Source organism: Eurosta solidaginis, chromosome 3 (assembly GCF_040869045.1).
Source record: "Eurosta solidaginis isolate ZX-2024a chromosome 3, ASM4086904v1, whole genome shotgun sequence".
NCBI classification, from domain to species: domain Eukaryota; kingdom Metazoa; phylum Arthropoda; class Insecta; order Diptera; family Tephritidae; genus Eurosta; species Eurosta solidaginis.
Window position 1 is genome coordinate 147,985,094 of NC_090321.1, and position 11,050 is coordinate 147,996,143.

Genomic DNA, 11,050 nt, shown 5'->3' on the forward strand with positions numbered 1-11,050 from the left:
GAGTTTTTTCGACTGCCTCCGGTAAGACATTGTTAAAAAGCTCCTTGGTGTCTAGGAAGGCAACCAGAGCAAACTCTTTGTATTCTAGGGATCCCTCTATTTGCTTTACAACCGAATGGAGAGCCGTTTCCGTTGATCTGCTTTACAATAGGCATGCTGCGAAGCCTACAGTAACCCCCGAGGAATCCTTTCCCATAAGTACAGGCCAATCAACCGCTCAAGCGCTTTAAGAAGAAACGACGATAGACTGATTGGCCTGAAATGCTTGGGTGATACATGTCAGCTTCTGCCAGCCCTGAGGTAGTTAGTGCAGTTGATGGCCTTCAAAGGCCTTTGAAGTTGGTAGGAATGATGCCATCCGGGCCCGAAGACTTATAGAGCTTCAACGAACTTATAGCCCAGGTGATTTGACGTTCCCGTAGTGGAATGGCAGGCATTCCCGCATGGCCAACGACCGCCGACCATTCAGGCGAAGATCCCTGCACAACTGGGACATCGGGAAAATGATTGTCCAGTAGAAGCTTTAGAGATTCCTCGCTACTCATCAACTAGTCCGCATTATCATAACTCAGATACTCTAAAGGGGCGGAATTCCTAGAGAGTATTTTTTTAAGCCTCGCGGATGCATTGCAGCTTTCTACGTTTTCGCAGAAGCTTCTCGATGCATCTCGCTTGGCTGCCCTTATTTCATATTTATAAATCCCTAGACTCACCTTATAGGCCTCCCAGTCCGAGGGTAGTTTACTCCTCCTGGCTCTATTGAAGAGCCGCCTAGTGGACGCTCTTAGGTCGCTAAGAGAATCAGACCACCGGGGCCACTTGCCCTTCCACCTGTAAGATTTTAACGGACAGGATAGTTGAAAGACGCTATTGCTTGCCGAGGTGAAGTTTTCCACCAGAATGTCTATCTCAGATTCGGACAGGCCCGAATTAACAGGCAATAGCTGCCCCAGCTTCCTACAATACCCAGTTAATTCTTTTAGGGAAACTAAAAGATATTTCACCAGGGCGTTCTTCTTTCACCGAGAACTGAATATATCGGTGATCGGAGAAGGAGTGCTCGCTGAGAACCTTCCTACCCGATATCCTATCTTCCAGTTCTCTACTAACCAGGGTAAGGTCCACGACCTCCTCCCTTACCACAGTAACAAAAGTCGGTTCACTCCCCCTATTACATATACAGAGTCCCTCATCTACAATAAAAATAAATAAAGACTCACCTCTGGTATTGGTATCCGACCCACAATCACGCCAACACCTGTCCGCCTTGTAAGAGAGAGGACAGGTGGGCTCAGGGTTTGGCAGAATCAGCACTTGCCTACGTGGCCCAACGGCCTCCTCTACTCTAAGGATCCTCCAATTACGCGTCGGAAGGTTCGGGTTGCATTATCGCATCAGTTCCTGAATTTTCTCCGGCTGAGAAGGTCCGGCAGGCAACCACACACGAGCCCTCGGTCGAAGGGGGAGATCCCTCCTTTCCACGGCTTCAAGCATAGCTCCCCTCCAGACCTAACCAACCAAAGAAATAATTCTTTTAAAAATACAGGCCGACCGCTCGTCAGCACAAGTAATCAATCTAAGTCCATGATACCATACCATACCAAAACCTGGCGCGCACCTGGGCTCTGTTTTTGTTGTTGTTGTAGCGATACGGTTGCTCCCCGAAGGTTTAGGGAGTGATCGATATGATGGTCCTTTGCCGTTTACAGATCCGGTACGCTCCGGTAACACAGCATCATTAAGGAGCTGGCCCGACCATCTCGGGAACGATTTATATGGCCACATTAAACCTTCAGGCCAATCCGGTATTTTAGTCGCCTCTTACGACAGGCATACCTACCGCGGGTATATTCTAACCCCCTGACCCGCTGGGTTACGCACCTGGGCTCTCCATAACGGCGGTCATATAGGCCGATGATATGGCGCTGGCGACCCACAGCCACTATTCTCGGGAGATGGCACCATCCTCCCAGCTTCTATCCAAGACACAGAGGGTGATGGAGCCCTCTCGTTTAACGGTTTCGTTAAACGCAAGTGCGTCCCCACCTCCTCGGGCCTTTTGGTCGATAAGGCATTTCTCTCATCCGACGCCGGTGAATGATCGTCGCCACTACGACGCTCCTGGCTCACTCCAGTGTCCGAGCATGCTTCTCAGAAATCTGAGCTGCATCCCTTCCGCCGTAGTGCTCCAGGATCTTCTCGGACATGCGCCAATCACCCAGAGCTTTCCTACGGGGCATCGATCGTATACCTTTACTGGCATGCTTCGACTCCTGGACTCCCGTTGCGAAAGCTCCTCGCGACAGGGCTGGTTGGTCCGTCGCATTCGCCGGACCTCTAGCTTTCCCAGTAACTGCCCCATATGGGTCTGCATTGGGTGTCGCTTTCGACCCCCCTCCGCTACCCGAACTACCTGTACCTACGGGGTTTGAACGGAGACCCCTGCGCTTATCCATCTTATCAGCCCTTTTGATCCGCCTGGAGTTTTCCCGGCTACCAGCGACCTATTTCGAAGCGCTATCCGTGCCTGGCTTTCGTCGATTTCGACCCTCGGTCATCCCCTGTCACATCTCTAGCACCCTGGTGACCGTCGCCGTCACTCCTACCTTCCTCTTTTTTGTTTATGTTGATCGTGTCCATTCTAAACAGTCCCCCCTGAAGGGCGCTATCCAGAGCCGATTTTGTAGTCGCTTTTCGACGGTCTAGTGGTTATCTATGCTAAGCAGGGAGGCCACGAGAGGGTTGACGCATGACCTTGTGGGTAATGCGTTCGGACCCAGAGCGGACGCAAAGCGGGAAGATTTCAATCGCACCTACACCACCAACTTCACGGCGATGGAGCCGGGACGTACCGTTAGTACGCTTTTAGCGGGATGTACAGGTGCATTAGCCTACCAGCCATCTTGATAGGGTTTCACCCAAACCTACTAAGGTGGTAGAATACCGCACCTACCAGCCCAAAGTAAGCAAATCAAAAACGAAAGGTGCATTAGCCTACCAGCCATCTTGATAGGGTTTCACCCAAACCTACTAAGGTGGCAGAATACCGCACCTACCAGCTTAAAGTAAGCAAGTCAAAAAATAAATCAAAATCTATTTCCCTAACATTCTAGTTCGTTACCGTTGTGTACCGATCTTGACACTTAACAGAGTCCTCCCTCCCCTGAGCTCGGCACAAAGACTCAGGGGTGCGGGTTTTATCGAGTTGTCCGCTATAGATTAGCCATTATGAGTAGAAGAAGGGGCACCTCGTGTGTTTAGTGTCAAGAATAACTAGCTCCTACAAAATTATGAAAAGCTGCTAACTCCATAAAATTTCAATACATTTTAAATTGTCATGCAATAGGGCTTTTCGTTCTACTGTAAAATTTTTGTGAATGGAGTTAGCAGTTTTGCATCGTCGTTGACGATATATTGGTACTGAAAACCGTCGGAATCATATTATATCCACTCCAAACGTCAGAAATGGAAAAAGGGGCAATGCCATAACAAATACTGATGAAGTGGTTAAACTTAAGGAGTGGATTAACTTAGCGATGCACAAAAAATGTGTTACAATTTTATAAAATGGGCCCACTTCAAGTAGAGGAAAAATTTTGAACAAATTATCAAGCTCTAGGCCGGACAAAGGATATGAAATGAAATCACCGAATGATTTTTATACAAAATATATCTGTGGCCTCATGCAATAACCCAGGCCTGACGAGAGGGGAGGGGGAATAGGGGGATTCCCCCGGGCCCGTGGCTTATCAGGGAGCCCGCGATTTAGAGGTACTAAGAAATTTTTTGTTTAATACAGGAGAGTCTTTAGTTGTTCCATGTTCAAATTTTAATCCGAATTTCAAAAGCAACGAATATTGATCATGATTTTTTGCCTGGGCCTTCGAACAGTGAGGAGACAATAAAAACATCAAACAAAAATGTATGTTTACATGAATCTGAAATCGTAAAGTTTTCGAGGTGACACTGATTCCAATAATACCACCAACCCTAAATCAAAATCCAGATTATTTAAACGACTTCGATATCGGTAGCATGAATAACGAGTTTTTGCGATCTGATTAAGTCAACGAAATAATTCGTCTAGTTGACCAAAAGTGTCCTGTTATTTTTCCACGTGATTTTCATGACGAGGCATTTCCTACCTCGTTGTTAAACAGAATCTTGCCAAATGGAGAGAAAGTGGAGCGTGACTGGTTAGTGCGGTGTGCCAGTAGCAATGCTTTTTATTGCCTACCATGTCTTCTGTTAAGCACCAGTATTTTAAATCGACCTAAAATTTGTTGTACGTCGGATATTTGAAATTCCATGTATGGAAGAAGCTATACGATAAACTGCCATCACACGAAAATACTCAAGATCACATGAAATGTTATATTCAATGGCGATCTTTACAAAATCTAATTCAAAAGGAGGCTACAATTGATACACTTATCAATGAACAGCTAATCACTGAAACTCAAAAGTGGAAAGAAATTTTATATAGAATTTTGGACACTATTTTATTTTTGGGTGAAAGAGGCCTAGCTTTCAAAGGCGAAAGTATTTATCTTGGTGAACGAAACAATGGACATTTTTTGGGCATCTAAGATCTCATAAGCCATTATGATCCGATACTTAGAGATTATTTGGAAAAGTTAGGATTTCACAACAGCAGCACAAACGTTTACAAGTTCACTATCTTTCCCCAGACATTCAGATATTAGATCAAGGCAATAAAGCCAATTATTTTACATGATCGTTGATACTATGCCTGAGGCTGGTCACGTTGTCTACGTTAATTTTGCCCTAGCTCCATTTCAATTCGAAAGCAACAAATTTACAATTCAAGAACGGTTTTTGGCTTTCGTGAATTGTTACCAAAAAACTGGTCAGAAACTCGCTGATCTAATTTGCCATACTCTAGGCTCTAGGTAAACACGAAATCCCATTAAAAGATTGTCGTGCACAAGGGTACAATAACGGCGCCAATATGAAAGAAGCTTACAACGGAGCACTACGTCACATTCTCGACAAAAACTTGAATGCTGATTACTCGCTTTGTACAACGTACAGTCTCAATTTATGTGGTGTTGATGCTGCAGAATGTAGTACGGCTGCAATTACTTTTTTCGGAGTTGTACAAAAATATTTCAGCGGCACTCCGCAACGATGGGACATCCTCAAAAAAACTGTACCGAGCTCTCTTCATAGTCTTTCAGACAAAATCCAAATTTGACTGCGCAAGCATACGGAGATGTTATCGGCATTCTCAAGTATATCATCAAGTTCGAATGTATCTTGCTCTCCTCAATTTGGTTCAAAATACTGACTCCCATTAATGAAGCTCCAAGCTAGAGACGCCTACATAGATGTTGAGGTCCGACATCTAGATGCCTTATTAGCTGATTTAAAGTTGATCAGGAACCAATAGGAAACAATTTTAAACGAATGCAAAACAGTTGCTATTACATTAAACATCTCGCCAGAGTTTCCGGACATTCGAAAGAGACAACCCAAAAGAGGTTCTGAAGATAATTTAAATGAGATGATTACGGATGATTCAGAGTCTGATTTTAAAAACAATACATTCCTGGTGATCGTTGATGCGGTAATCACTGGCATTACCCAACGATTTGCAGCTATGAGAAATTTGAGCGAGACGTTTTCCTTTTTGTGGCAATTTGAAGACATGGATGAAACTACGGTTCGGGCGAGCGCAGCAAAATTTGTCGAAAAAATCAAGTCGGACGTTTTTCAAAGCCTAGAATGTGAAATAATTCATTTGAGACACATTTACGAAGCAAATTTTGATAAAGGTCTGTCACCATTTGAATTGCTAAATGCCGTCTATGTTCAAAATCTGTATACAATTTTTCACAACATTTGTGCTGCTTTATGTATCTTTTGTACTATACCTGTCACTGTAGCTAGTGCAGAACGTTCCTTCTGCGTCCTTTCAAGAATCAAAAACTTTCATAGATCGTGTTCATCTCAAGAGCGAGTTTCAGCACTTGCCACGCTTTGTGTTGAATCCGATTTGGCAAGACAGTTAAATTTTTATATTATTGTCACGGATATTAGCATCACTAAGCTATACCATCACTAAGGCGATGATAAGGCCATGCTAAGCGATATTTACGTCAATAATCAAATCATGTATCCACATATATAAGGCAGCCGAGAGATGTCACACACAGATGCATTTACTTATACGCCAATGTGTGCGCGAGAGACTGTAAACTACAAACATTCACATCAATAATTCAATCATTATGTATCTACATAAACGAATAAATAATTGCGTCTACACATATGTACCATGTACGAATACGAGCAGCGGAGAGTCAATGCGCAAACACAGGCATATATCTGAGATACTCCTATAAGTATGCAATGAGAAAAACAATAAAATTGTGCAATTGTAGTTACAGCTGAGAAGTTTGAGAGCTACTGGACTAGTAGATTCTGGAAGCGCCTAGAAGATGTATAAAATTGTGCAATTGTAGTTACAGCTGAGAAGTTTGAGAGCTGCTGGACTAGTAGATTCTCGAAGCGACTAGAAGATGCGAATGTTAAAATCAAAGAGTATAAAAGGCGACAGATGTAAAGGCGCTGTAATTCAGTTTGATCTGAGTTGTCAAGCAGTAACGACTAAGACGATATCTAGCGAGCAATAGCAGTACTGTTTTGGAAAGTCAGTTCATTTAAGCTATCAGTTTGGTTATTAAGCTATTCGTTGCATATTTTGAGTGTTATTGTGAAGTATTTTAATAAATGCCATTTTTCCATTATTCAATATTGGAGTTATTTATTCAACAGTTTAGCGATACGAACCTAGCAAACGGGCAAATAAGAGGATTTGCAGCAAATTTGTTACAATTGGTGTCAGAAGAGGAATTGTTGAATAAATTCCAGAGGACAACAAGGACATGGCAAAGTTCAGTGAATTGAAGATCCAGCAACTAAAGAAGGAGTTGGAGAGCCGTGGATTGAATACAAGCGGCGTTAAACTTGAACTTCAGGCACGGCTACGAGAGGCAATGGAAGCAGAAGGAATTGATGTGGAAGAGTATGACTTTCATCTTGATGGCGAGGAAATAACAAAAATTGAAGAGAAAAACGAAACATCGCAGACAGTTATGAGCACAGACTTGAACATGATTTTGGCTGCAATATCTGCTCAAAAATCGACAATGTCATCACAGATGGAATCCCAAGAGACACGAATAACATCGAAAATTGAAGCACAAGAAACGCATATGTCAGAAATGTCGACACAGATAACATCCAAGATGGAGGCACAGGAGGCACGTATCTCAGAGATGTCGTCAGAAATAACATCTAAAATTGAAGCACAAGAGGCACGTGTATCAGAAATGTCGACACAAATTTCAGCACAGGTATCACCGCAGATCTCTGCACAACTAGAATCGCGTACGGAAGAGAAACTAACACAGTTTCAGGAAGGGTTCAGTGGTCGACAAGATAAAATGGAGGCCGAGATAGATGCTTTGAAAGATCGGATTCAGGAGTTACAATTGAACCGTCCAATCACTGCAACGTCTACTCTGAAGGTAAAATCCCCAACGTTTGATTGTTCTGTTCCATTCCAGGTATTTAAGCTCCAATTTGGGAAGACGTCGGCAGCGAACAACTGGAATGCTGAAGATGAAGTTGCAGCTCTGGTTGTGGCATTGAAAGGGCCAGCAGCCGAAATCCTACAGACGATTCCCGAAGGAGAGCGGAACAACTATGAAGCATTGATCGCCGCTGTCGAGAGACGTTATGGAAGCGAGCATAGGAAACACATATTCCAAATTGAGTTGCAAAACCGTCACCAAAGAGCGAATGAGACTTTGCAGGAGTTTGCCTCGGATGTTGAAAGGTTGGCTCATCTCGCAAATGCGGAAGCACCTATGGAATACACCGAGAGGGTAAAAATCCAGAGTTTTATAAATGGCATACGGGACGTGGAAACGAAGCGAGCTACATACGCAAACCCAAAGCTGACATTTGCTGAAACGGTATCACATGCATTGACTCAGGAAACGGTCTCACTATTGAGTAAAACAGCATACAAAGCTCATCGTGTGGAAGTGGAAAGACCAGATTGGGTAGATTCAATTTTGGAAGCACTGAAGGGATCACAACAGAAAAATGCCGGAGTTATTAAATGTTTCAAGTGCGGCAACCCAGGTCATATTGCACGACATTGCAGCAGCGGTCCCAATAGCTCCAACAATGGGGGTAGTCGTAAACGCAGAGCAGAAGGTGATGAGCAAATCCCCAAGACCACTCAATCGTTAAACTAAATCGAGTCAGCCGCAAGGGGCGACAGCTGGCTCCCGCAATTGAATGCCCCATAATCTCTATCTCGCAGATCGGAAGAAGATCGAGCAATCTTACTGTTGGAGGACATGTGGACGGAAGGGAACGTTTACTGACTGTAGATACGGGTGCATCTCATTCCATTATTCGAACGGATTTAGTCAACAAAAAGATAAGACCATTGCTTGGAACAAGATTACGTACAGCCACGGGAGAGGACACCCAGGTAATTGGAGACGTAGAATGTGAAGTCGCAATTGGGAACTTCACAGTAGTACGCAATTTTATAGTGGCTGAAATTGTTGATGGAGTCATATTTGGAGTGGACTTCTTAATCGACCAGGGCATCAAGATCGACATGCAAAGCAAGGCGATGCGATATAAAAACATGGATGTACCACTTAATTTCGGCTACGAGAGAGGCTACAGCAGTAAATGAGTGCTGGTGGAAGAAATTCAGTAAATACCACCAAAATCCGAAGCAGTCATCTGGGCAAAGGTTGATGGAGATTGTGTGACAAACAAATTGTGGGTTGTCGAAGTAGCAAACATATCAGCACTGAACATATTTGTAGGAAAAAACCCTGGCTATGACAAAACAAGATGGACGTATTCCGGTAAGAGTACTCAATGAGTTCAAGTCACCATTTAATTTGACCAAAGGAGCTATTTTGGGAAGATGCCATAAGGCTGAATTAGTTATTAACTGTGAACAGCTCCAGGAACACGTTTCATCTAGTAATACTGATCTTTCAAATGACATCACGGCATGGACGCAGGGGCTAGAGGAAGCCTATCAGAATAAGGCAAAACAGCTGCTCCTAAAGTACGCGAATATATTTGACCAGGATGGTTCCAAACCAGGCCGCACCAATGTTGTGAAACATCAAATTGACACTGGAGACGCGAGGCCGATCCGTCAAGCACCACGTAGTGTTCCACTGGTGAAGCGGGAAGTTGTGAGTCAAATCATACAAGAAATGAGCGACAGCGGCGTCAGTGAACTATCAGCTAGTCCATGGAGCTCACCGGTAGTACTTGTAAAGAAGAAGGATGGAAAAATGAGGTTTTGCGTGGACTACCGGAAGTTGAATGACGTTACGAAACAGGATAGCTACCCATTGCCAAGAATTGACGACACTCTGGACTCGCTATCTGGTACGAAATGGTTTTCCATACTGGACTTGAAAAGCGGCTACTGGCAAGTTGAGGTGAAGGAGGAAGATCAAGAGAAAACAGCCTTCAGTGTCAGGGATGGTCTTTGGCAATTTACAGTGATGCCTTTTGGACTTTGTAATGCACCAGCTACTTTTGAGAGACTCATGGACCAGGTACTGAAAGGACTACATTGGAAAACATGATTGGTGTACCTGGACGACATCATCGTATTGGGCAAGAATTTTGATGAACATCTTAGGAACTTGGAGGAAGTTTTCCAGAGAATAGCTGGCGCTGGTCTGAAGTTAAGTCCCAAAAAGTGTACGCTGTTTAAAAAGGAAGTAAATTATTTGGGCCACAAGGTAACGACAGAAGGTGTCTGTACAGCGAATGAAAAGATAGAGGCAGTAGAGGATTGGCCAAGACCACAGAATCTGCATGAGTTGAGAAGTTTCCTTGGGCTGTGCACATATTACCGCCGATTTGTACCAAATTTTGCCAGCGTAGCCCATAGTCTCCACGAGCTAACAAGAAAAAATAAAGCTTTTGAATGGAAGAAGGAGCAAGAAGTAGCTTTCCAAACATTGAAAGAGCGGTTGTGCACTGCCCCAATGTTGGCATACCCGATTCCAGGAGCAACGTTTATTCTAGATAGAGATGCGAGCGGATATGCTATAGGAGGTGTTTTATCACAACTGGTCGATGGACAAGAGAAGGTAGTTGCACATTACAGCCGTTCAATTGGAAAACCAGAGAGGAACTATTGCGTTATACGGAGAGAGCTGTTGGCATTGGTAGAGTGCATTAAACATTTTCGCAAATACCTTTACGGCCAGCGATTCTGTGTCAGGACAGATCACACAGCGTTGAAATGGCTTCTGCAGTTCCGTAATCCGGAAGGACAATTGGCACGGTGTATCGAGCGACTACAAAGCTATGACTTTTCCATTGAGCATCGAAAAGGTAGTACCCATGGAAATGCTGATGCAATGTCACGAAGACCATGTAGTCTGGAATGCAAGCACTGCTCAAAGGCCTAGGCTAAAGAAGACATTATAGATGTGCGGCTAATGACTATAACGTGTACGGATGAATGGGACAAGGAACAACAAAAAAGTGTTAGCTAGAAGATACAGAGAAACGAAAGACCAAACAGAGAAGAGATGTCAGCAGAGAGTCCCATTGCGAAGTCATATTGGGCACAGTAGAACAGTTTAGAATTGATATCCGGTTGCTTGCATCGAGTATAGGAGAGTGAGGATGGTCAATGCAAGAAGAAACTGATAGTTGTTCCCAGGAAGAGGATTCCTTACGTGCTCAGCGAGCTGCACAATTGTCCAAGTAGAGGTCATCTTGGAATCACGAAGACACTCGAGAAAATTAAGCAGAGATTCTATTGGGTTGGTTGCCGTCAGTCGGTCACCGAGTGGATTGCCAACTGCGAGGTATGCAACAGAGCGAAAGGGCCCAAAACCCGAAGTCATGGCCAGATGAAGCAGTATATTTCAGGTGCACCATTTGAAAGGATCGATATGGATGTCGCAGGTCCATTTCCTACTAGCAAACGCGGAAACAAATACGT